This window comes from Heterodontus francisci, chromosome 5 (assembly GCF_036365525.1).
Source record: "Heterodontus francisci isolate sHetFra1 chromosome 5, sHetFra1.hap1, whole genome shotgun sequence".
NCBI lineage: Eukaryota > Metazoa > Chordata > Chondrichthyes > Heterodontiformes > Heterodontidae > Heterodontus > Heterodontus francisci.
The window spans coordinates 190848615-190876115 of NC_090375.1; the positions used below are offsets into that span (position 1 = coordinate 190848615).

Consider the following 27501-nt stretch of genomic DNA (forward strand, 5'->3'; position numbering starts at 1 on the left):
GCGGATTGTCCTGATGAGTGCAAGACGAAAAGCTTCGACATGTCTCTATTTTCAGCAATATTCAAGTTCTGTACTACCAAACAACTATAATAGAATCATAGACTAGTACACACAGGAGGCCATTCAGCCCATCGAGTCTGCACCGGCTCTTTTGAAGAACAATCTAGTAGTTCCACTCCCCCATTCTTTATTTAATTTCCTGATGAAAAGTTCTGCAGATTTTCTCACTGACTTTCTGTAAAAAAGCAAAACCTCCAAAAACATCTTAATGATCCATTCCATCTTCCCTGATCTTTGATAATATATCATAAATATTTAGTTATTTTTGTCAGTCTCTGAGTTCCAATACTGAGGGAGTGCCACACTGTTGGAGGTGCCGTCTTTTGGATGAGAAGTTAAACCAATGCCCCCATCTGCCCTCTCAGCTGGACGTAAAAGATACCCTGACACTACTTCAAAGAAGAGCAGGGAGTTCTCCCTGGTGTCCTGACCAATATCTATCCTTCAAGAAACATCACTAAAGACAGATTATCTGGTCATTATCACATTGCTGTTTGTGGGAGCTTGCTGTATACAAACTGGTTGCCACTTTTCTTACAACAGTGACTAAACTTTAAAAGTACCTCATTGGCTGTAAAACACTTTGGAATGTTCGGTGATCATGACACTCCTCAAATCTACATCTTGGACCAAACCTTTGGTCACCTGTCCCAACGTCTCCTTATGTGGCTTGGTGTCACATTTGCCTGATTATACACCTGTGAAGTGTCCTGGAATGTTTTACTACATTAAAGGCACCATATAAATGCAAGTTGTTGATGCATATCTGTTGAGACAAGCAGTTCTTAGTATTCAGGATCTTCAGTCTGGCTCACACCATTCTGGCTGGAAGCCAAGCACATAACTGTTTTGACTACTCATTCCCTATTGACAGCAATACATTTTCATTTAAGTGGATTATAACCAATATCGTGTACATAATTATTGAAGAGAAAATATCACTTTTGATTCTTTGCTATGAGTTTCTCGTTCCAAATTCAATTTGTTTTCTTTTAAGCCTGCATGATTGTCCAGCCCCTGGTTAAGTCGAAAGGCCTGTTTCTGTGCCATAGATCCTACACCCTTCGGACAGTGTCAGTTGTAGCTCAGTTGGTAGCACCTTGTGTCATAGTCAGTCGGCTGAGGGAGTGCTGCACTGTCAGAGGTGCTATCTTTTGGATGAAATGTTAAATCGAAACCCCATCTTCCCTCTCTGGTAGATGTAAAAGATCCTATGCCACTATTTCAAAGAACAGCAGGGGAGTTCTTCATGGTGTCAACATTTATCCCTCAAAAAACACCACTAAAACAGATTATTTAGTCATATTATCACATTGCTGTTTGTGGAACCTCTGTGTGCACAAATTGGCTGCTATATTTCCTATGTTTAAACAGTAACTGTACTTCAAAAGTATTTAATTGGCTGTACAGCACTTTGGGGCATCTTGAGCTCATGAAAGGTGCTATATAAATTTTTTTCATTTTTTTTTCTTGCATCTTTGAACTCTCATATTGTGGGCTTGGTAAGACATATGTTGTTAGGGACTGCTGCTTGGTCCTGACAGACAGGACAAGTCATTCCCAAGATAGGAGGAAAGATAGTAATCAGCTTTTGCCAATTAATCTCCCGTGCTTTGAAAGAAAATTACCACCAGCACAAACCTGCTTTAAATATTACTCTAATGACTATGACTGTCAATACAGACAGTACCTCTGTGTAAATTGCCGAAATGTACACTGCAAAGAATAAACACGCTAGGGATAAAAAGAAAATGCGCAAATGTTGAAACCTGTTCCTTTCTTGCTTTCTACTTTTATCGCCAGTTTACTGCCACTTCTCTTCCATCTTTCCAGCCATGGATGAATTCTCTTGCTCACTTCTCCTTCAAAATTTCGGCTTGTCTCTCTTGCTTTGTTCACTCTCAATGTATAAAAGAAGTTAGTTCATTTGTGCTCTCAACCCCCTCTGTCGTTTTCCTCCTCCTCTTCTCAAAAAACGCAAATTGAATGCTGTGTTTCCTACATTACAACAGTGACGACCCTTCAAAAGTACTTCATTGGCTGTAAAGCACTTTGAGATGTCCAGTCGCTGTGAAAGGCACTATATAAGTGCAAGTCTTTCTTTCTTTTCCTCATTTTGTCCATATGTGTCTATAAACAGCCCTGTTCAGCAACAGATGTAATCCTGCATTATTTTCTCCAATGTATTCAGCATGGGATTCTGCTGCACTTATGCACTAATGTGTTACGTCATTGTCTTGTAAGTCAGGGTTCCACAGAATTACATAGAACCTACAGCACAGAAACAGGCCATTCGGCCCAACTACTCTATGCCAGTTCTTCTCCTCCACCTTCCTCCTACCCTACTTCAATTAACCCTAGGAACAATTAAAGACTGAGTATTGCTGAGTATAGAGACATGTTGTCGAAGCTTTTCATCTTACACTCATCAGGCCAATCGCAAGAATAACCAGTGTAAGGGAAAACAACAACTTATACTGCATGAGAAGAGAGTGCTGATTGGTTGGCAAGTGTACTCTGATTGGTAGAGGCGTTGCCACGGTGAATGCACCAGTTTATGGTGACTAACAGTTAACTGCCAAGCTTTGTTTAAAATTTAAACCAGGCAGCTTCCATAATCTTTTTAAAAAGAACATTGTTGCAAATACTTGCTTTTCTGCACCAACAAAATAGCTTGAGAGATGGTCATCTACTCCCAGAGATCGCAGAAGGAGAATACAATATATGATCTACAGTCCATTGAAAACATAAAACTGCTGGTTCAGATCCCCTGACACGGATGACATTATGACTGACAGGCTGCAGTATGAACAGCACAGAAAGGAAGAGCAACAAAGGCAACAATCACCAACAGCCCTCCTTTACACTGCACTTCTTGAGGGAGGAAAATAAATACAGAACCTTGGATGTGGACCCAATAGGTAAGGTGTGGCAGGGGACTTTGAGGTTTTTGAAAGCAGGGTGACAGGCGATGAGGCAGAAGGAGTCAAGTGGACAATTAGAGGGCAGTAGCTGTCTGAGCAGCTGCCACTGGCGGATTGGAGCATAGGAACAGATAATCTGTTTTACTGGTGATGCTGGTTGAAGGGCAAAGATCTGCCCAGGTCTTCTTTGAAATGGTAGTGTGGGATTTTTACATCCGTCTGTGGGGGCAGATAGTTTAACATCTCACATGAAAGTCAGCACCTCCAACAGGGCAGCATTCCCTCAGTACTGCACTGAAGTGTTCGCCTAGATTACATGCTCACGTCTCAGGAGTGAGACTTCAATCCACAACCTTCTGACTCAGAGGCAAGAGGCTACCCACTGAGCCACAGTTGACACCGTGAGGCTGAGGAGAGATAAGGACCCACACTTGCACAGGATGTAGTTTATGACTTTTATCAGTATGGTCTCAGTACTGTTGGTGGGTAGAAGCCAGGTTTGAGGGACTCTAATTAGCCAGATTGAGAAAGGTAGGAACATAGTTACAAAAGTTCAATAAACTTGAGGGACTGGATGCTATACTGGGTGAGAAATCTTGTTTCACTGGTGTTTGAATCTTCCCTTGACTGACAGAACGAGATGCGTTTCAGCAAATAGGAACATCGGAGCATGAGGAGGCCATTCGACCCCTCAAGCCTGTTCCACCATTCAATTAAATCATGGCTGGTCTGGACACTCTCGGCCCATGGTGGGCACAGCAACTAACTCACCCCAAATTGGCACCAATCTTGCTCAGAGGCTAACATGATTGGCTGAAATGGACAATACAAGTGTCAACATGGTGCTTGATTGGTTGAAGCACCCAGTTGCAAATGGAGAGCTTTACTCTGAATTTGTTTGTGCCATGACTTATATTAAAGCACTTGATATGGATGCAGATAAAAATGCATTGGCAATGTACAGCCAGTCCATGAAGAGAAGAAGGAGAGGTTATAATGGTTCAGATGTGCGGTCTTCATCAATACTGATGAGTGTTCACCTGCAATGAAGGCTGGGTGACCAAAACCTCATGGCCTCTCTTTTCCCTCAACAGACCAGCTATGCATTTCCAGAATTTTCTATCTTTATTTCAGATTTCCATCATTTGCTATTTGTTTCCTTTTTGTCCTGATGTGCAGTTTATAGCATAAACCAAGCCATGAGCCAGTGCAGATTCTTCAAATTGCCCTAACAGAAACTTGCACTTATATAATGTCTTTAACGTAGTAAGACTGGGCCAAGATGCTTCACGAGCATTATCAAGAAAAATCTGATGTCAAGCCACACAAGATGAAATTAGGACAGGTGACCAAAAGGTGGGACAAAGAGGTAGGTTTTAAGGTGAATCTTAAAGGAGGAAAGAGAGGTTGAGAGGTTTAGGGACGGAATTCCAGATTTTAGGGCCCAGGCAGCTGAAGGCGTGAACGCTAATGGTGGAGCGACAGAAATCAGGGATGCAAAAGAGTCAAGAATTGAGAAATGCAGAGATCTCAGAGGATTGTGGGGTTGGAGGGGATTACAGAGATAGGGATGATCAAGACCATGGAGGGACTTGAACACAAAGATGAACATTTTAAATTTGAGGCGGGAGCTAATGTAAGTCATCGAGCAGAGCAGGTGATGGGTGAATGGGACTTGGTGTGAGTTACAATATGGGAAGCAGAGCTTTGGATGAGCTGAAGCTTACAGAGGATGCAAGGGGCCGGACAGGAGAGCACTGGAGTAGTTGAGTTTGGAGGTGACCAAAGGGTGGATGAGAAACCAAAACACTAAGCCAGGTATCTTTTGCCTATTAAAAGGGGAAATCTTCATGGTAAGTGGGTAGAGTAGCATTTTAGAACAAGGTAAAATTAAAAAATTACAGTAAACACTGGAATAAATGTTGAAAAAGTCATAAGCTTTTAACTAAATTAAGGAATAAACTGCAATCCACAGCATGCATTCCCATTGGTGAGTGTATCTGTTTTTATGACAGATATATACAAAAAAAATTAAAGGTTCCTATAGTCATACACTTGGCACCACAGAAATGACAATTTATTTGTCAGTCACACCAATGATCATTCCGGGAAAGCATTTGCAGGTGATTACTCTAAAAGCTCTCTTAGTGCTGATGCTTCTACACGTTAACAATGGGAAAAGTTGTCACGGGGAAGAAGTATTCTTTCCCAACAGCTATCATACAATTGAAAACACAGAACTGGTAGGCAGTCATTCTACAATAACAGGTTTGTCTACTTTGTCAATTCAGGGGGAAAAACACATTTAAGTGCATTAAAGGGGAAGCTAGGTAAGTACACGAGGGAGAAAGGAATAGAAGTATATTCCATCAGGGTGAGATGAAGTAGGGTTGGAGGAAGCTCGTGTGGAGCATAAACACTAGCACGGACCAGTTGGGCCAAATGGCCTATTTCTGTACATTCTACTAATAACCAGCTGCACAATGTAAGCTGTGGTTAAATCTCACCATTGAGTCCACAAAGAAATGTACAGCAAGACCAGTGTCAGTCAAATCTGCCTGTGTTGCCATCTAAACAGGAATGATTTTATTTCTTTGTTAAGGTACCGATATCTCTGTGTTCTTCTAAACATATTTAACATAACATCAGGCCTTGGTGAGGTCTTTCATCTGATATTGTGTACAGAAATATGTGTCAGTTGGATGGGTGAGGGTTTCCCAGTTGTACAGTAGCAGCATTCCTATATCACTGACCTTTCCTGCTCACATAATGTTAATGTAGCTTAGGTCTCTCATCATGGTCTTGCTGTGCCATCATGGTCTTCAACATAAGAACATAAGAATTAGGAGCTGGAGTAGGTTATTTGGTCCCTTGAGCCTGCTCCAACATTCAATAAGATCATGGCTGATCTTCAACCTCAACCCCACCTTCCCACACTATCCCCATATCCTTTGATTCTCTTAGTGTGCAAAAATCTATCACTTTAAATCTTGAATATATTCAACAACTGAACATCCACAGCCTGTGGGGTAGAGAATTTCAAAGATTCACAATCCTTTGAGTGAAGAAATGTCTCAACCCGCAATGACTGCCACATAATAGCCCTCATTCACAGGAGGCTGTTGTGAGGGCCAGTGGCAAATTCCGTAGATACGGCTACTGATCAGAAGTATACCAATATATCTTTTTTGATTGCAGAAAAAGAGCAGTCATAATACAGTGAATTATGGTTTATAATATAATCCCAGCAGTCAGATGACATTCGCAGACACCATTCTCATGATCTCCTGTGAAGTCCCATGATTGGGTTACCTGCCTTGCAACAAACCACATTCCAACCTAACATTTTGCAAAGTTCACCATGTTTTAAAGTTACATGAAGAGCCTCCCCTGCTATACATTCAACATGTTCACGGTTCATGGCTTTGACAGCTCCTGCGCTGTGGCTGGATTGTTATCAGATGTTAATCAACAGACGCCATCACCCCTCACTACCAAGGATGCTTGAGAATCAGAAAGGGCTATTAATGCTTCATGCCCCATATTCATGCGATCTTATTGTACAAAATGTCAGCAAGACTACATGGACTATGTTTTCCTTTGTGTGTGAAAATAAGGAAATCTTATTTTACTAAAATGTCCATGATAGTTTAACAAAAGACATTTGCTTCAATTAACACGCAGGAAAATTTCTTCGCAATTTCACAGTATTATAGTTTAATTGTTATATGGTGAATGTGTGCTTTTACTAGCGTCACTGCAACTATACATTTTGCCAGATTTTGCTGGTGCAGAACACTTTGCAGTGTGCCCATTAGTGAGACTTGTAGGTGCATATATAGGTTTTAAAAATGTTTTGCCTGCAATGTTATTGGAAGTGCGAGCTGATGGCACAGTGAGGGCAACAGGGCATCTGGAGACTTGGTGAATGACAGGAACAACAGTATAGCTCCTTAACCAACTGACACTAAAGCATTGAGAGGGAGGGTAAATTAAAGTGGGTGAATTCAATGTCAAATCAGATACAGAAAGAGAAATAGATTGGATTAAGAGAGAGAGAAAGAGAGATGGAAAGGAAAAGTAAGTTTTTTTTAATTTAACATTTGGTATTTTTAAAATATCCTAAAGCAATTCACAACCTGAAGGAATAAGACTCCTGTTATGACCAGGTGAGAAAGAGGTTTAGGGGTTCCCTTTCAGCCTTCACCTGGTCTTACTGTAACAGGGTTTAATTTTAAATACACCATGTTTTTTAGCTCCCCCTTGGTGAATCCCTGTTCATCGCTTTCCAATTATAAGGCAAAGAAACCAGTACAAACAGGCTGTCATAGGTTTAAAGAAGAAAAGTTGAAATTTATTAATCTTAAACTTAAACTCTAATTTGGTTGATGCCTATGGATACACGATGCGCCCACGTTAGCATGCAAATAGAGACAGAAAAGAGCAGAAGAAAAACAAAGTGGAAAAGTTTGAGGCAATATCTCAAGAGTTATTGTTACAGCTCTTCAAGTTCACTGTAGAGTCCTTGATTGTAGGTAGATCTTGCTTTTCGTTGGGGCCCAGTATTCTTCTTAAACCTTGTTTGCTGTAGGAGACTTTGCTCTCTTGGGGTTCATGTGTCTTCAGTGGATTCAGAGGCTTGTGAGAAAGAGATGGGAGCAGACAGGAGAGATCTTCTCAGTCCAGGAGCAAACAGATACTCTGAGTTCAAACTGTTTGTACAATTCAGAAAACCCCAGGTTGCCAAGCAGGTTCGTCATGTGACTAACTAGTCTGACCACGTCTTGGATTGTATCACCTTAGCAGTATCTGGAATGCTCCTCTTACACACAATACCTGGTGATCAAGGTCCATTGTGGGTTGAATGTATCAGGGAATGGTCCTTTGTCCTTCCAATCACCATCTGTTAATATGCAAATGTCTTTTCCAGCCACAGCTGATCTGTTTAACAAGTCCTTTCTTCACTCCAGTTACAGTTTAAAATCAATGTTCATGACAACATTAACATGCCTCATTCTTGGCAGGTGGGGGCCTAGCATGACACTCCACACTTATAATTGTTCACCTTTTGAGCCAGAGATGTTGATTGGCAGTCATTAATAATTATCAGCCATTTAAAGTGTACTTATGCTAATAATTACTGCACTTAACTTTCTGTGGTGAGTTTAATGGGTAATTAATGTGCAAATGCAGCAACCACCTGAAAAATCTTGGGGAGGTTGATGGCAAGATGCCGTTTTTATGAAGCTAACAGTGGAGCAGTGCAAATTGTTCAATAACTTATGGCGATTCACGATTCATGGAGTATTTCTTCCTCGCCTTAAGTTACTGGATGATTTACACATTAATAATGGCTAGTGTCGTTCACACGCATTATATTTCCAGAAAAATCAGGCCCAAGTACCCTAAACACCCCGTCTCTAGCTAGTATTGCTGGCACAATATTAAAGGAGAGGATAAGCACTGACAAAACATGTTGTATATCTGAGAGCACTCTAGTCTAGGTTTCAGCACTGACATAAACTCGGGAGCTCAGTGTTCCATCACTGCATGTATAACAACACCCCTTGATCCACAAGCACTGCACTCTGATATTTTTAGCTCCTGCCGTATCTCAGACTAAAGCTTATCTACAAAGAGCAAGCAGGGCCAGAAGAAAGCCTACAGGTATGCACTGTACTGGAAACAGTATGTTCTCAGTCCCAGTCTCTATTTAATCAGTATTTTAATTATTCAAAAGGTTTGCATTTTATTTGCCACCGAGAGGAGTCCATCTTCTGCCAAAGAGCAGGTTCAATTATTAATTTATTTTCGACTGTAATAGCGAGGGGAAAAAAACAGTCATTTCAACAACATTCATTGTTTTTCATTCATCTTCCAGGTACTATAGTGGTTTTTTTCACACTGGGTGGCTGCAAGTCTTTAGCAGCTAAGCTGGCAGCACATCTGTTTGCAAAGACCATATATCAGCAGCTGCACAAAAATGTACAAGCACTGCCAGCCTTGTCCAAAGGAGGGCACAGGCCGATTCATCAATGGCTGGCTGCTGCTGAGAGGCATTTTCTAAAGCAGTCTGAACCTCGAGTGACTTTTCTGGGGTCTAGACATCTCACAGTTGCCATCAGTCAACTTCTCGCTGAACTTTCTCTCACCCCACTGACCTTTGTCTCAACCCAATGCACATTAAAGTGTGACCTACAGGAGCCTGACGACCAATGAAGCCTCCCGACTCCTTAACCACAGCCAGTAAAAGCTCACCAGGCAAGCAGACAATCTGACCCTTACTGCAGCCACTTGTACATACACATGTAAGTTCAGTTAGCCGGGCAACTAACTACTTGTAGTTACAGGGGAGTCGCAGAACAGAACCTTTTAAACACACGCTTATCCCAAGAGGATTCCTACGGGAATAAAAATGAAACACGCAAGACAAATAAAGAAAAAAATGTACAGATGACAAATTCTATTAAAAGAAAAGTAAAAATATTTATAACAGAGAGGATTCGCAAAGGCTTGAGTGTATTTCCATTAAACAGACCCCTCGTGGGGACTACATTAAAAAGGAACTGCTTTGCATAAAAATGGATTTCGTACTGCAACGGTTAGACGAGTGACTAAAATGATAATACACAGCTGAAGGCATATCAATCAGCCGGCGAAATAAAACGTGATGAGTTTCATAAAATTGGTCATTTTGTTTTTTATTGTAAATGATTTTTCTTGTGTAAACTCTGCTGGTTTCTTTCTGAAGAGCTTCAAATGAAGCATGCATGTGTTCCTCTCTCTCTCTCTCTATCTACCCAGCAAAGAGCAAATGAAACAATACTTCTCTACAAGCCTGAATCAAAGCAATGCAACAACCCCAATCGCAAACTCAAGGGTCTTCTGACAGCAGCAATTAAGCAACTTAATTAATGAGTGAATAAAGATGATAATATTTACTATACAAGAGCATTCTGCTTTGCATTTTCATTTGAATTGTGCACCTGAACGGTATTAGCTCAGTTTTATGTCGCTAAGGTCTTTACACAGTGTCATTTTATTTTTTTTTAAATCCTAAATACTCCAAGGGATTAACCCAAATCTTGTGAATTTCAACCTATTGCTGAAAGCTGGCTAATTTCTGAGGGACAATTTCCTAGTGCTTTTGTACATTGAACTTTACATCAAAGCAGTTGATTAATTACTGATAAGAGACTAATAAAATATTAATGCGTTTTGTAATTAACAAGCTTCAGAGCTGATATCTGTCACCCCCCCCCCCCACCCCCCGTTAAGTTACAGATTCACTGCTATTCATGTGCCATTTCCAGATACTAACCTCTGCAGATGCCTTTGCAAAGATCATCTCTTCCACAAACATGCTGAATGTTGATCAGTAATTGACTGGGTGTGCACTTGTGTAATAGTGATAATAAATTGCTGCCAAGGGTGACACTAGCTGTGTGATCAAGTGAATCGTTTTCAACCTGTCCCTCCAGCCAGTTCACTTAGCTACGAACAGAGAGTTAACAACAGTTCATCTGAATAAGGAGGATGATTGCCCCTTATGCCATGGGTGGAGTGCTTGCCATGTTGCGAATATGCCTCATCATTACTCGTTTTCCAGTTAACTCCTCTTCAAAGGTGCGGTTCATGCTGGCTGCCACTGCCAGTACCTCACCCCAAGTGACAACTCTTAAACATGGACCTGTGCCGAGTGAGTGGTGCAGACTATTCGACAGTAAGGGGCTTCACTGCTGAGCTCAATCCTGAGTCGGTAGATTAGTTTGGTTTTTTTACTACCATGAGAGTGGTGATTGCAATGGAGGCAGGCTGTTTATACACAATTTTCCTTGGGTTAAATTCAGGCAGATTTAAAGGACGGCCGAAAGGTGCTAGGGTAAAATTACAGGATGGGGACGATTAAATGGGAGTGTCATAACAATAAGGGGGCTGGGGGGGGGGGGGGGGAGACAAAAAGTCTCAAAGAGGTGGGTTTTATGGAGCATCTTAAAGGAGGAGAGAGTGGTAGAGCAGAATCACAATGTGTGCAACATAAAAAGAAGCATTTATAACCACATGTTTTCAGATTATTAACAAAGTATAACTTCTAAAAGGCAAATTGTACCAACAAATAAATACCTTTTAAGTCTTTCCCCATTGCAGATCCAGTTTTCTATCCTGTGTCCTAAGGAGGATGCAGTCGGATGAAATACAGACTGCTTCATGCTATTTATCCATTAACAATCTTCTAAGGCTAGTTAGTATGGAGTGCAATGTTCCTACCTATCTGTATGGATACCTCTTGTTACCATAACAGACTTCCCTACACCAGTAGGGAGAGAGTGCAATTCATATTATGAACAATTTTGGCTGGATTTTTTTTTTCAAAAAGCTTTCAAATATTTCATATCATCAGCGGTTTGCCAGCTTGACCTTTGCAAATAAAGTCCTCAACCGACATCACTAAAACAGATCATCTGGCCATTATCACATTGCTGTTTGTGGGAGCTTGCTGTGTGCAAATCGGCTGCCGTGTTATCTATATTACAACGGTGACTACACTTCAAAAGTACTTCAATGGCTGTGAAGCACTTTGTGATGTCCTGAGCTCATGAAAGACACAATAGAAATGCAGGTCTTTCTTCTCTACCAGACATTAGTGAGTACTGCAGAAACATCTGTACGCTTTTGGCTTCATTGTACGGATGCATTTCCATCCCAATGCAGCATCTAAAGCATTGAAGATCACTTGTCCCCTCAAAGAGGGGCTGCAGGGATCACAGTAGAATTATACAGTGCTGTTTTATCAGCAGATCATGCTCACAATGCCCCTTGAACCAGAAGATTACAATGCCAGTCATTCAAAAGGGCTTTGAAAAAGTTACTTCAACCCTCCCGTCCATTCCCCTGCACAAACAAGCCCTGAAACTCCCTAGGAGCCCAATCTGTTAGCATAAGAGTTATGGACCAGAATCTCGACCTACCTTAGCCTACTCCCAGCCTCAGTCACCCAAAGCCTAACGGACATCAGTAAACCAGTTACATTTTTATAATGACAATCCAACAGTTTCATGGTCACTTTTACTGAGATCAGCTTTTTATTTCCTTTCTCTCAGGAGCTTTCGTTAGAACAGAGAATATTAATGGGGTGATTTGATAGAGGTTTTTGACAAGATGATGGCACACAGAAGATAGAAACAGTTTTGAGTGATTGAGGAGTCTAGAACAAGTGGACATAGATACAAGATTGAATGCAAGAGATTTAGAACAGAGGGCAGGGAAATTGCTTTGCTGTCACAGAGGGTTGGGAGGGTGTAGAATGCACAGACTTAGTGAATGAAGCAGAGATAATGTCAACATTTAAGTATAGGTGGTTGAAGGAAAGGAGGAATAAAGGGTACAGATCAGAGATATGGAATTAGGATTACTGCTCATGTGGAGGATAAACACTAGTATGGGCCAGTTGGGCCGAATGGCCTGTTTCCCAGTTGTAATTATGATGTAGTTTCAAGTAATTTGCAGTACTTACACCAGCTGTCAGTGTAAAGGGTAGAATTCCCTGGGGAGGTCCAGGAACTTCCTCTCCTGACATAGAGGGGTGAGTGGAGGATCTGCTTATGTTCCTCCCCTCACCGCACCATGAGAATTTGAAGCACTGGTCTAAATGGGATGAGGGGAGAAAGGAGGGGAACCAACCTCTCCAACCCCAGGAATAATAGACCCACCATGTGCAATTCACTCTCTCATGAATTCTATCCCACCTTATTAATCCCCTGATGGAAATTTCTACATAAACATTCACTGTGTGGAATTCTGGTCTCCACCTTAGAAAAAGAATTTAGAGGCACTGAAGAAGGTGCAAAAAAGATTTACAAGGACGATACCAGACCTGAGAGGTTATAACTACCAAGAAAGGATGAACAGGCTGGGTGGGATTAGGGGTGACCTGATAGAAGTCTTTAGAATTCTGAAAGGGTTTGATAGCACAAAGGAAGATGGTTGTGGTTGTTGGAGGTCAACCATCTCAGCACCAGAACATCACTGCAGAAGTTCCTCAGGGTAGTGTCTAGGCCCAACCATCTTCAGCTGCTTCATCAATGACCTTCCTTCAATCATAAGGTCAGAAGTGGGGATGTTCGCTGATGATTGCACAATGTTCAGCACCATTCGCGACTCCTCAGATACTGAAACAGTCCGTGTAGAAATGCAGCAAGATCTGGACAATATCCAGGCTTGGGCTGATGTGGCAAGTAACATTCGCACCACACAAGTGCCAGGCAATGACCATCTCCAACAAGAGAGAATCTAACCATCTCCCCTTGACATTCAATGGCATTACCATTGCTGAATCCCCCACTATCAGCATCCTGGGGGTTACCATTGACCAGAAACGGAATTGGAGTAGCCATATAAATACCGTGGCTACAAGAGCAGGTCAGAGGCTAGGAATCCTGTGGCGAGTAACTCACCTCCTGACTCCCCAAAGCCTGTCCACCATCCACAAGTCACAAGTCAGGAATACAATAGAATACTCTTCACTTGCCTGGATGGGTGCAGCTCCAACAACACTCAAGAAGTTGAACACCATTCAGGACAAAGCAGCCCATTTGATTGGCATGCCATCTACAAACATTCACTCCCTCCACCACCGACGCACAGTGGCAGCAGTGTGTACCATCTACAAGATGCACTGCAGCAATTCATTAAGGGGCTCCTTAGACAGCACCTTCCAAACCCGCGACCTCTACCAACTAGAAGGACAAGGGCAGCAAATGCATGGGAACACCACCACCTGCAAGTTCCCCTCCAAGTCACACACCATCCTGACTTTGAACTATATTGCTGTTCCTTCACTGTTGCTGGGTCAAAATCCTGGAACTCCCTTCCTAACAGCACTGTGGGTGTACCTACCTCACACAGACTGCAGCGGTTCAAGAAGGCAGCTCACCACCACCTTCTCAAGGGCAATTAGGGATGGGCAATAAATGCTGTACTGACCAGCGATGCCCATATCCCATGAACGAATAAATTTTAAAAAGATGTAACGAAGACTTTTCCACTTGTGGGGGAGACCAAAACAAGGGGCCATAAATATAAGATAGTCACTAGTAAATCCAATAAAGAATCAGGAGAATCTTCTTTATCCGGGGAGTGGTGAGAACATGGAATTCGCTACCACAAGGAGTAGTTGAGGCAAATAACATAGATGCATTTAAGGGGAAGCTATATAAGCAGATGAAGGAGAAAGGAATGGAAGGATAGGGTGATAGAGTTCGATGAAGAGGGGTGGGAGGAGGCTCGTGTGGAGCATAAACACCAGCGTAGATCAGTTGAGCCGAATGGCCTGTTTCTGCGCTCTGCATTCGATGTAATTCCTTGATCTTCAAAGGTCAACCAACAAAAGCTCGAGTATATTGCTCCTCACAGCTGTACTATATAACTCTGGTGTGCGACCCTCCACTTAGCACCCTCCTGGCTCCTATTCAGTTGTACTGGAAGCATTGTGCTCTGTGCAGGATTTAATCACCTTAATAAATACCCATCCATATAACTCCAATCTAATTCCCACCCTGATATGTCTTCAGCTCCATTTTATGTGGCAATCAACTGAGCCTCAGTTGCTTTTGCATGGAGGCTATTCCAGGGTACAAAACGTTAGTCTGTTTCAATATCATACGATGAAATAGCACAATATTAGCATAGGGTCTGTATACTGAAATCGTGTTGTAATCTAAATTAGGGTTGCCAACCCTCAAGGACTGCCCTGGAGTCTCCAAGAATTGAAGATTAATCTCCAGGACACTGCATCGAGCAACCCAGGTGGCATTAAATTAAATTTTTTACTTTTCATTTTCTTTGAACGCTTGTTACAAAAATATTGGTGATGGGGAGAAAAGGCTGTTTGACTGAGAGTCATCCAATCAGGTAATGAAGCGCCTGTTCACTTCTCAATTGGCTGTGGGAGGTGTGTGCCATGGGGATGGACGTGGCAGGTAAACCAATGGTGAGGAAAGGACAGTGGGAAGTGAGGGGGTGGGGGTCATGTGATGAAACCTCCAGGAATACGTCCAACCTGAGTTGGCAACCCAAACCCAAAATGTAACAGTGGTTCAGTAAGATAGCTGTGTTACTAAAACAGCATATCACATGAGGTAAAAGTATTACCCACACTATTGATAACAGGGCCTCACTGATGGACCATCTGAAACATTATTTACCCACCAATTCACACAATTTACATCAAAGAAACATTACAGATCTTGCCGGAAGCGAGAGGCCATAGAAAGCCTCAGCGAGGGTGCGGCTGAAGACCTTGGTGTAGCCCGGGTGTAGGGACCGGCCGCTCTCTCCCCCCCTCCGCCCCGCTGCTCTCTCCGGCCGCTCCGCTTCCCCCCCACCCACCCCCGCCTCCCCCCCATCCCCGGCCCACTGGGCTCCCCCTCCTCCCCGGCCCGCTCTGCTCCCCCCCTCCCTGGCCCCCTCCGCTCCCGCCACCCCGCAACCCCCCCCGGCCCTGGCCCACTTGCTCGCACTCTCACTCCGGCCATTATGTGCTGCCATGTGTTTGTTAGGTTGCCTCCGTGTGATTATTTGAGCAGCGCCATCTTTAATCCTGGCAGCTGCCTAAAGTCACAGATTGTGTCGTTTTAGTGGCACAGGCTGCATTTACGCATGTGCCACAGCAGCGCCACCTAGCGGTAGCGTTGTCAGCAAATGCAGCCTTAAAATTATGAGCAGTCTAGACAAAGTAGATAGAGAGAAACTGTTCCCACTGCTAGAAGGGTCGAAAACCAGAGGACACAGATTTATTATGATTGGCAAAAGAACCAAAGGCAACATAAGGAAAATCCTTTTTACACTGCAAGTGGCTGCAATCTGGAAATCGTGGCTTTCAAAAGGAAACTGGATAAGCAGCTGAAGTTGAAAATCTTTGCAGGGCTACAAGGAAAGGGCAGGGGAGTGCGACTAGCGAAACAGTTAAAGATGGAAGCCAAGTTGGATCACGAGGCTGCTGTGCAAACTGAACATAATACAGCAAGTCTTCAAGTTCAGAAAAAGTGCTTCAAATAAAGTCAAATCTTATGGAGACAGTAAAACCTTACGGGAGGAGAATTAACCCATAGAGCACTGGTCATTATTTGTTACGCCAATTCTATCAAGCTTTTAATTTCGTCATGAAGAAGGATTATTGATAACACAATACAGTAACATTAATACAAGGAACAACAATTGATGGAAACAGTTTATGGTAAAAGTCTTTTATCTAACGGAACCCTGTCTTATGCACATATTGAATTATATTTTTAAATCAGGATGCAGTTTTAGGGGTACAGACTGATACATAGAACGATTTCATTTGCGCAAGAGTGCTCTGATTAATAGATGTCAAGCAGGTTGCATTTTTACCTTGAATATTCACCCTGTGCATTGTATCGGCCTGTCTTGTGGCAGCAGATTCTTTTAACATTAAGTGTGTTGCAAGTTGTAGGAAGTGCATAACATTTTCCAATCAGGTCTATTTTTTCATTAGCTTGTATCCTTTCCGAGATGCCCTTTGTTCCAGATGGCTGATCAGCCATCAACACTAGTTTGTTTCAATCAGCAAAGCAGCTATGTCTTCCTATTGTGAAGAATTGATTATAAGGAAGGGGAGATTTGTTCATAGAAAATGTGTATGGTGAGCTTTCTTTTTATTTAAAACAAAAAGAGTAAAGCTATGACTAAAAATAAAATGGGCAAATAAATCAAATTTCCTTATTAAATTAAATAATTTAAGCACCCATTATATTCTTTTAACTGTAAATGCTCCCAATTCTTGTGATGTATAGGAACTTGCTACCATAAGGATTGGTTGTGGTGAACAGCAGAGATGCATTTAAGGGGAATCTAGATAAGTATATGAGGGAGAAAGGAATAGAAGGTTATGCTAATAGGGTGAGATGAAGTACAGTAGGAGGAGGCTCGTGTGGATCATAAACGCCAGCATGGATCAGTTGGCCAGTTTCTGTGCTATGTACATTCAATGTAGTTATATGAAGTAAGACACACCAGAGACTTAAACTCTCAATCGCATTCAAATCTCAACTAACATTCACTATTGTGCTTTCCCTAATGCAGTGTTCCTCACTAACATTTTGTTTCCTGAGCATCACAATCCCAGACTGTATCTTGTTTGAGAGTCACTTTTAGTGTTCCTTCAACATGACATGCCAGGGATGGATGTGATATGGCTCTGCATTATTAAAAGAAGTAACAGCTTAAAACAGTGTTATGTCTTTTTTAAAGAAAATAGGGTGGTGTTCTCCTTGTAATCAAGCCACAGTGGCCATAGTAGAGGCCACAGCATGGGGTGATAAAGACCAGTGACTTCTCACAAGGGGGGATGGGGGTGGGGGGGTGGCGGTGGGGGGGTTGATATACGGCTAACAGCTCCTGAGGTTGTGAAAGACATAGTTTTGAAAGCAAGTCTGCTGTGGCTCAGTGAGTAGCCCTCTTACTTCTAAGCCCTAAGGTTGAGGATTTAAGTCTCATTCTGGAACTTGAGTGCAACAATTTAGGCTAATACTCCAGTGCAGTACTGAAGACATGCTCCACAGTTGGAGGTGCTGTCTTTAGGAGAAAAAAAAGCATTAAACTGAAGCCCTGTCCGCCTTTTCAGGTAGATATAAAAGATCCCATGGTGCTATTACAAAGAAGAACAAGGGGGTTATCCCCGGTGTCTTGGCCAATCAACATCACAAAAACAGTTTATGTGGTCATTATCACATTGCTGTTTGTGGGAGCTTGCTGTGCGCAAATTGGCTGCTGTGTTTCCCACAGAATAACAGTGACTACACTTTATTGGCTATAAAGCATTTTGGGACGTTCTGAGGTTGTGAAAGACACTATAGAAATGTGTTCAGATGAAGGGTCACTGACCCGAAACGTTAACTCAGCTTCTCTTTCCACAGATGCTGCCAGACCGGCTGAGTGGTTCCAGCATTTCTTGTTTTTATTTCAGATTTCCAGCATCCGCAGTATTTTGTTTTTATTTTGTTTTTATTACTATAGAAATGTGAGTCTTTCTTTCTTTTCAGGCAGTATTGATGCTGTTTGTGAAAATATGCTTCCCCTTGTTTTGAAGAGAGTGTGAATGTGGGGGATGGGAGGGGTGAGTGAGGGGAAAATGATACAAATAAACAAAATACAACTCGTCAAAGTACTTTCTGGATGTGCTGGCATTGTTATTAATGAACTGCAGAATTCACAACGGGACCTGACAATAATTGCTCAACCTTCTAGATTTCGTCTCCTCATTCATTAAGTGTTTGGGAACTGAATGCATTCAGTATTAATAATGAAAAAAGCTCAAGGAGGTAATACATTTCCCGACACAGATATCAGTGATGCTTCAAAAGCCCTTATTTCGAATATTTAGATCACAATACCATGATTTATGTACTGTTTGAATTTCGGTGAGTTTGTTTTTGTTCATCTATTATTAACGAAACCAAACTCACCCTATCCATTGTGAGCAGGTGACAGAAAACAGCATATCTCCAAACACAAACTTACAGTGTTAGCTAACTGGGAATCTGCTAATTAAATCATGGATGGCATTATTCAATTCTCATCTTTAGTGCTGCAGAAAATGAATGCCCCTTTTCTTCTTTCCTAAACAGGGTTACCCCCAACCCTGGCCCCACACACCCACCCCACATACACCTATCCTGAAGGCAGCAGATTCTTTTGGTCCAGAATACAGAGAACAATAGGGAATACAGAAGTACTGGTTGTGCAGTGTCATTTTCCTACGCCCAGCTCAGTAAGTAGATCAGAAGAAACTGCTCCATGGATATTGAACACTGGAGATGATTACGGACAAAGACCCAAAATGGAGGCAGTCTGGGCTGGTGCTTGAGGTGGAGAACCCTGATCAGTACACAGCTGGTGGGGATGGTCCACACCCCTGGGGGCCTACCTGCCTTTATTCTGCCATCCTCCTGGGTTATGCCAGATTTGCTGTGTTTTCCTCCCCCTCTACTATGTTGCTGTAACTATATATATCTCCATCGGACAAATCTTTTAAAAACAAGAAAAGACTTGCATTTATATAGCGCCTTTCACAACCACAGGATGTCTCAAAGCATCTTAGAGCAAATGAAGTAACTTTTGAAGTGTAGTCACTGTTGTAATGTAGGAAACACAGCAGCCAATTTACACACAGCAAGCTGCCACAAACAGAAGTGCAATAATAACCAGATAATCTGTTTTTGTAATGTTGGTTGAGGGATAAATATTGGCCAGGACACCGGGGAGAACTCCCCTGCTCTTCTTCAAAATCGTACCATGGGATTTTTTATGCCCACCTGAAGGGGAGAAAGGACCTCTGCTTACCATCTCATCTGAAAGACTGTGCCTCCAACAGTGCAGCATTCCCTCCGTACTGCACTGGAATGGCAGCCTAGAGTAGAACTTGAACCCACTGACTGAGAAGTGAGAATGCTGCCAACTGAGCTAAGGCTGAACCGAATTGCTTTGATACTTGTCTTATCACCACCTCTCTTTTGCCTCGCACCTTCATCCCTTTTGTCATCAAATCACTCCTGCCCTCCTCCCAATCACAAACTTTTCCCTTTTGTCCTGACCTTTCCCCATTTTCTCTGACTCTGCAAGTGCTTAAAAGCTATTTATTTCCTAACAACATTGAGTTCTGATGAAAGGTGTCAAGCTTCTTGAGTGTTGTTGGAGCTGCACTCATCCAGGCATAAAGTCATAGAGAGATACAGCACTGAAACAGGCCCTTTGGCCCACTGAGTCTGTGCCAACCATCAACCACCCATTTATACTAACCCTGCAGTAATCCCATATTCCCTACCACATCCCCACCTACCTACACTAGGGGCAATTTACAATGGCCAATTTACCTATCAACCTGCAAGTCTTTGCTGTGGGAGGAAACCAGAGCACCCAACAGCCACCCACATGGTCACAGGGAGAACTTGCAAACTCCACACAGGCAGTACCCAGAACTGAACCCAGGTCACTGGAGCTGTGAGGCTGTGGTGCTAACCACTGCGCCACTCCAAAGTGGAGAGCATTCCATCACACTGTGCCTTGTAGATGGTGGATAGTCACTGGGGAGTCAGGAGGTGAGTTACTCACCACAGAATTCCCATCCTCTGACCTGCGCTTGTAGCCACATTGTTTATTTGGCTGGTCCAGTTCAGTTTCTGGTCAATGGCCACCCCCAGCATGTTGATAGTGAAGGATTCAGCGATGGGGAGATGGTTAGATTCTCTCTTGTTTGATATAGTCGTTGCCTGGCACTTTTGTGGCATGAATGTTACCTGCCACTTATCAGTCCAGTGAATGTTGTTCTGGTCTTGTTGCATGCAGGCACGGACTGCTTCAGTACCTGAGGAGTTGTGAATGGTACTAAAACTGTGCAATCATCAGCAAACATCCCCACTTCCAACCTTATGTTAGAAGGAAGATCATTAATAAAGCAGCTGAAGATGGTTGAGCCTAGGACACTGGGCCAACTACCCTGTTGACCCAAGGCCAACTAGGACACTACCCTGAGGAACTCCTCCAGCAAAGTCCAGGGGCTGAGATGATTGGCCTCCAACAACCACAGCCATCTTCCTTTGTGCTAGGCTCCAACCAGTGGAGAGTTTTCCCCCTGATTCCCATTGACTTCAATTTTGCTAGGGCTCCTTGATGCCACACCCGATCAAATGCTGCCTTGATGTCAAGAGCAGCCACTCCCACCTCACATCATTAATTCAGCTCTTTTGTCCATATTTGGACCAAGGAAGTATCCGTAATTAAGTGATGTCCTTCATCTAAATGGCAACAGATAGAAACCTCCAAAAAAAAACTCAGAGATGTCAGATCCCAAGCTATTTAACTCTTTCACTGGCAAAAATCAATAATTAAGTTTCAGCAAAGTGTCTTCTGCAAGGACTGAACTGATTGATTTTACCTCAGTAAAATCAATTCTATTCCATATGTGTGTGGTGTACACAAGGGATACTAGATAAAAGCAATTCTCAGTAAAAAAAAAGATAAAATCTCTCCATTAAAACAAACAAATGCAGATTTGAAACTATTTTCACCATATTTTATTAAGAACAGTTATCAAATGGCGAACAAATAAAAAATTCATGAACAATGTTTTTGCACCAATTCTGGATTGAGCAGTTTAAAGCCTTGCATTAAACCGGCTTTTATGATTTTATTTCTTAAAATTAAGCTTTGGGAATTCCCCTTGTGGCTCAGTGGATAGACTGCACTGCCTGGGGTCATACTCTGCTATGTGGGGTCAGGTGTAAAGAGACCTACATTTATATAGTGGCTTTCACAACCTCGGGATGTCCCAAAGCGTTTGACAACCCATTCAGCACTTTCTGAAGCATAGTCACTCTTGTAATGTAGGAAACATGGCAGCCAATTTGTGCACAGCAAGCTCCCACATGATAATGACCAAATCATCTGTTTTAGTGATGTTGGTTGAGGGATATATATTGACCAGTACACTGGAGAGAACTCTCCTGCTCTTATTCAAGGTAGTGCCATGGGAATTTTTAGGCCCACCTGAGTGGGAAGATGGGGCTTCGGTTTAACATCTCATTGAAAAGACAGCACCTCTGACAGTGCAACTCTCCCTTAGAATGCACTGGGAGTGTCAGCCTAGATTTTTGTGCTTCACAACCTTCCGACTAAGAGGCAAAAAAGAAGGCTACCCATTGATCAACAATTAGTGATCACAATTCGGTTAGGTTTACCTTAGCGATGGGCAGGGACAGGTATATACAGCAGGGCAAAAATTATAGCTGGGGGAAAGGAAATTATGATGCGATTAGGCAAGATTTAGGATGCGTAGGATGGGGAAGGAAACTGCAGGGGATGGGAACAATCGAAATGTGGAGCTTATTCAAGGAGCAGCTACTGCGTGTCCTCGATAAGTATGTACCTGTGAGGCAGGGAGGAAGTTGTCGAGCGAGGGAGCCGTGGTTTACTAAAGAAGTTGAAGAGCTTGTCAAGAGGAAGAAGAAGGCTTATGTTAGGATGAGACGTGAAGGCTCAGTTAGGGAGCTTGAGAGTTACAAGCTAGCCAGGAAGGATCTAAAGGGAGAGCTAAGAAGAGCAAGGAGAGAACACGAGAAGTCATTGGTGGATAGGATCAGGGAAAACCCTAAGGCTTTCTATAGGTATATCAGGAATAAAAGAATGACTAGAGTTAGATTAGGGCCAATCAAGGAAAGTAGTGGGAAGTTGTGTGTGGAATCAGAGGAGGTAGGGGAAGTGTTAAATGAATATTTTGCGTCAGTATTTACAGTAGAGAAAGAAAATGTTGTCGAGGAGAATACTGAGATTCAGGATACTAGGCTAGATGGGATTGAGGTTCACAAGGAGGAGGTGTTAGCAATTTTGGAAAGTGTGAAAATAGATAAGTCCCCTGGGCCAGATGGGATTTATCCTAGGATTCTCTGGGAAGCTAGGGAGGAGATTGCAGAGCCTCTGTCCTTGATCTTTATGTTGTCATTGTCGACAGGAATAGTGCCGGAAGACTGGAGGATAGCAAATGTTGTCCCCTTGTTCAAGAAGGGGAGTAGAGACAGCACTGGTAATTATAGACCTGTGAGCCTTACTTCGGTTGTGGGTAAAATGTTGGAAAAGGTTATAAGAGACAGGATTTATAATCATCTTGAAAAGAATAAGTTCATTAGCGATAGTCAGCACGGTTTTGTGACGGGTAGGTCATGCCTCACAAACCTTATTGAGTTTTTCAAGAAGGTGACCAAACAGGTGGATGAGGGTAAAGCAGTGGATGTGGTGTTTATGGATTTCAGTAAGGCGTTTGATAAGGTTCCCCACGGTAGGCTATTGCAGAAAATACGGAAGTATGGGATTGAAGGTGATTTAGAGCTTTGGATCAGAAATTGGCTAGCTGAAAGAAGACAGAGGGTGGTGGTTGATGGCAAATGTTCATCCTGGAGTTTAGTTACTAGTGGTGTACCGCAAGGATCTGTGTTGGGGCCACTGCTGTTTGCCATTTTTATAAATGACCTGGAAGAGGGTGTAGAAGGGTGGGTTAGTAAATTTGCGGATGACACTAAGGTCGGTGGAGTTGTGGATAGTGCCCAAGGATGTTGTAGGGTACAGAGGGACATAGATAGGCTGCAGAGCTGGGCTGAGAGATGGCAAATGGAGTTTAATGCGGAAAAGTGCGAGGTGATTCACTTTGGAAGGAGTAACAGGAATGCAGAGTACTGGGCTAATGGGAAGATTCTTGGTAGTGTAGATGAACAGAGAGATCTTGGTGTCCAGGTGCATAAATCCCTGAAGGTTGCTACCCAGGTTAATAGGGCTGTTAAGAAGGCATATGGTGTGTTAGCTTTGATTAGTAGGGGGATCGAGTTTCGGAGCCACGAGGTCATGCTGCAGCTGTACAAAACTCTGGTGAGACCGCACCTGGAGTATTGCGTGCAGTTCTGGTCACCGCATTATAGGAAGGATGTGGAAGCTATGGAAAGGGTGCAGAGGAGATTTACTAGGATGTTGCCTGGTATGGAGGGAAGGTCTTACGAGGAAAGGCGGAGGGACTTGAGGTTGTTTTCGTTGGAGAGAAGGAGGAGGAGAGGTGACTTAATAGAGACATATAAGATAATCAGAGGGTTAGATAGGGTGGATAGTGAGAGTCTTTTTCCTCGGATGGTGATGGCAAACATGAGGGGACATAGCTTTAAGTTGAGGGGTGATAGATATAGGACAGATGTCAGAGGTAGTTTCTTTACTCAGAGAGTAGTAGGGGCGTGGAACGCCCTGCCTGCAACAGTAGTAGACTCGCCAACTTTAAGGGCATTTAAGTGGTCATTGGATAGACATATGGATGAAAATGGAATAGTGTAGGTCAGATGGTTTCACAGGTCGGCGCAACATCGAGGGCCGAAGGGCCTGTACTGCGCTGTAATGTTCTAATTCTAAATTAACATGAGTTAACATGCAACTGAGCTCACTCCCACAGCTAAGCATGGCATTGGGGGGGGGGGGGGGGGGGCGGGGCAGAGTGGAGAGGGGGGCAATCAGCCAGGATTCCAAATCCCAATCTAGCAGCTCCTGCTGAAAACTACACATGTCCGATCGGGAGAGGATTCACCTGTGGTGCTGCATATGGTTGAATATTGTGCATAGACCCATTTCCTTGAATCACTCTCTCTGCACAAGAGGGGAGGACATAATGGAAGGGAAAAACCCCAAGTTATAGGCAATACATTTTTTACTGAGACAGGAAGGTATCCTGTCAATATAGTATTGAGTTCAAATCATCAGCAGTGTATCTTATTAAGTGGAAACCATTGTGTCATGCAGCAGTATCTTCACTTCAACCCGAGGAGCCCCATGTTGAGCTTTTCACTTCCCACCCTAGGACATTCGAAACAACCAACTCACATCTGTAACTCAAATCCCTCCATGACCTCTCCCCTCCTTTAACCTCTTCCAGCCCTACAACCCTCTGAGATCTCTGCACTCCTCTAACTCTGGCCTCTTGTGCATCCTCAATTTTCATTGCTCCATAATTGGCGGCCATACCTTCAGCTGCCTAGGCCCTAAGCTCTGGAATTCCCTCCCTAAACCTCTCTGCCATCTCCCCTCCTTTAAAGATTCTCCTTAAAACCTACCTCTTTTGGTCACGTGTCCTAATATCTCCTTCTGTGGCTTGGTGTCATATTTAGTTTGACAATTGCTCCTGTGAATTGCCTTGGAAAATTTAACGATGTTAAAGCCACAATATAAATGCAAGTTGTTGTATACTAATGAGAGAATCACTGATATAAATTATGTCAAGATTTAAAAACCTTACCAAAATTAGATTGAATTTACACAGGCTGCCACGGGACGCAGATAGAGCAGGGGAGAAGAGCCACAGAAACCCCGGAGAAAAAGCGTAAATTCTGTTAACTTTGGCTATTCCTGGGGATTCTATAGATCTTCCATCAATATTACAGCGAGTGAGGGACTGAACACTCTCGGGTGCAGTTTCCCCGTTGGGAGCAATTGGGAAAGTGCACCCAAAATGAACTTGAAATTGCACCGGTTAGGTTAGGCTTCAAGTTTCCACTGAAATTCATTTGTATAGTCACAAACATTAATATATGAACGAGCACAATCAAGCAGCATGATAGAATGTAATCGTTCCTTTTCTTATCCTTTCCATTCAGATGTATTCCTTGATGTATTTAAGGGTGGGAACCTGGTGCAGTTTGATTAATACAGCTGAAAATGGGTTTATCAGCAAAAATAAGCATTTTTAATAAATGTGTCTAGTCCTCCATCAGTGAGTGAGTAACCTGATTTAAAATCACTGAAATTGACATGAAAGGAACTAGATAGAACCATTTACCAGTTTCATTGGCGTATATTAGTCAGGTCCCTGACAAATTCAATATTCTTTTGACATGAAGACACTTTGAAAACTGCCTCCTAGCGCCTGGGTGTCTATGAAAATTAACACAATTTGAAGAGGCTTTTCAAACCAGGGACAATCAGCAGAATCTTGCAATTTCGACCCAGCATAGCCAGGTCTGGGGGAGGGGCCTGATCAGGTCAAATTCATAGAATCATAGACATTTACGGCATAGAAGGAGGCCGCTTGGCTGATTGTACTGGCTGTAAAAGAGCTACTCAGCCTAATCCCACTTTACAGCTCTTGGTCTGTAGCCTTGTTGGTTACAGCACTTTCCTAATACTTTCTAAATGTAATGAGGGTTTCTGCCTCTACCACTCTTTCAAGCAGTGAGTTCCAGACCCCCATCACCTCTGGGTGTAAAGATTTCTCCTCAACCCCCTCTAATCTTTCCACCAAATACTTCAAATTTTTGCTCTCTGATTATTGGCCTCTCTGCTAGAGTAAATAGGTCCTTCCTATCCACTCTATCTAGGCCCCTCACTATTTTATACAGCTCAATTAAACTGCCCTCAGCCTCCTCTGTTCCAAAGAAAACAACACCAGCCTACCCAATCTTTCCTCATAGGCTAAATTCTCCAGTACTGGCAACATCCTCGTAAACCCCCTCTATACCCTCTCTAGTATGATCACATCCTTCCTGTAATGGTGACCAGAATTGTACACAGAATCTTCAGGCAGCATAAAAGATGGTGGAAGACACAAATGCAAGTTGGTGTTGGGTGGAACTCCTTGATCTTTTGTACTGGTTCGTCCGATTCCGCCCTGATTGTGCCATTTTAACTTGTGAAAACAAGCAGAAACCCGACTGTGTGGTTTGCATGATTGGCTTTGACCAGCTGAGGTCCACTTTTCTGCTTTATAACCATCTCCTAGTTATCCTTCGCTCTGTACAGGAGGTGCTGCATGGAAGAGGAAAGACTTCAGCCTGTCGCTCTAGTGCAGGTTTAAGTCATAAACAAATCTGTTGACGAACGAGGAGACAGCTGTTTCATGAGCAACACATATTCTGTATCAGTGCAGTATTTTCCCCACTTGCCCGCCTCTTAATCAGCAAACAGCTACTTTCCATTTTAAATTCCATTAAAAACAGCAATTTTCTTTTTACATTCTAAATGATAAAATAGGGTGTTGCTTCAAATTCAGTATCATAGATTAGCACAAGACAGAAGGTTCTGCAAAAGCTGTATCATCTGAAAGAAATATGTAAATGCACTTTTCTTCTCTACGACACCATGTTATGCAACATATGGCAGGAGATGCTGTGTTGTGAGTTACAGTACACTGACTCTCAAATGTAGCTCTTGGTATTAACATGAAATCGAATGAGAGATGGCCACATTATACTGAAGGGTGCAGGAATTATATTAAATGTTGCAAGTGAATAAAGCGGCGATCCAAAAGAGGCATTTAAGATGATTAAAAAAGTTTATTGGGTAGATAGAGGGAAACTATTTCCTCTTGTGGGGAGAGTCCAGAACAAAGGAACATAACCTTAAAATTACAGCCAGGCTGTTCAGGAGTGATGCCAAGAAGCACTTCTTCACACAAAGGGTCGTGAAAACCTGGAACTTTCTCCCACAAAAACCTGTTGAGATTGAGGCTCAAATGAATATTTCAAAACTGAGATTCATAGATTTTTGTTAGGCAAGGGTATTAACAGTTTCAGACCCAAGTGGGGAGATGGAGTTAATCAGCAGATCAACCATGATCTAATGGAATACTGGAACAGACTCAAGGGGCCGAATGGCCTCCTCTTGTTCCTATATCTTAAAGAGAAAGGGAAATTTGTGCTATGACAAGCCTAAAAAAACTTTAAATTTGCTGGTTATCCTACAGAGAGGGTGGAGCAGCTACAGAGATGTGGTATATATTAGACTAGACTAAAAATATATTGGAAGGGATCAACTCAATTGAAACTGATGTGAAAGGACATGTGCTAGTATATACTATTCTGTATTATTGCACTGCAGCATGAGATGGACTTGTAGTCATGATTCTCCACATAATCTCAGCTGGGTTGTGGGAGCAGGCCACATACAGCAAAGAATTGACAGAATGAAGAGTGATGAGAAATGG

General features: G+C 42.7%; 1 protein-coding gene across 3 annotated transcripts in view; it reads right to left on the reverse strand.

Moving 5' to 3' along the window:
* tshz1 (teashirt zinc finger homeobox 1) overlaps nucleotides 1-27501 on the reverse strand; it is a 376821-nt gene that overhangs the window by 125072 nt on the left and 224248 nt on the right. The window contains exon 3 of one of the 3 annotated variants that reach the window (XM_068032506.1): nucleotides 26369-26386. The exons of the other annotated variants lie outside the window; for them this stretch is intronic. The gene's annotated coding sequence lies outside the window, so the exon portion shown is untranslated. Of the gene's footprint in view, nucleotides 1-26368; nucleotides 26387-27501 lie in introns of those variants that run through there. 3 annotated transcript variants of the gene reach the window in all.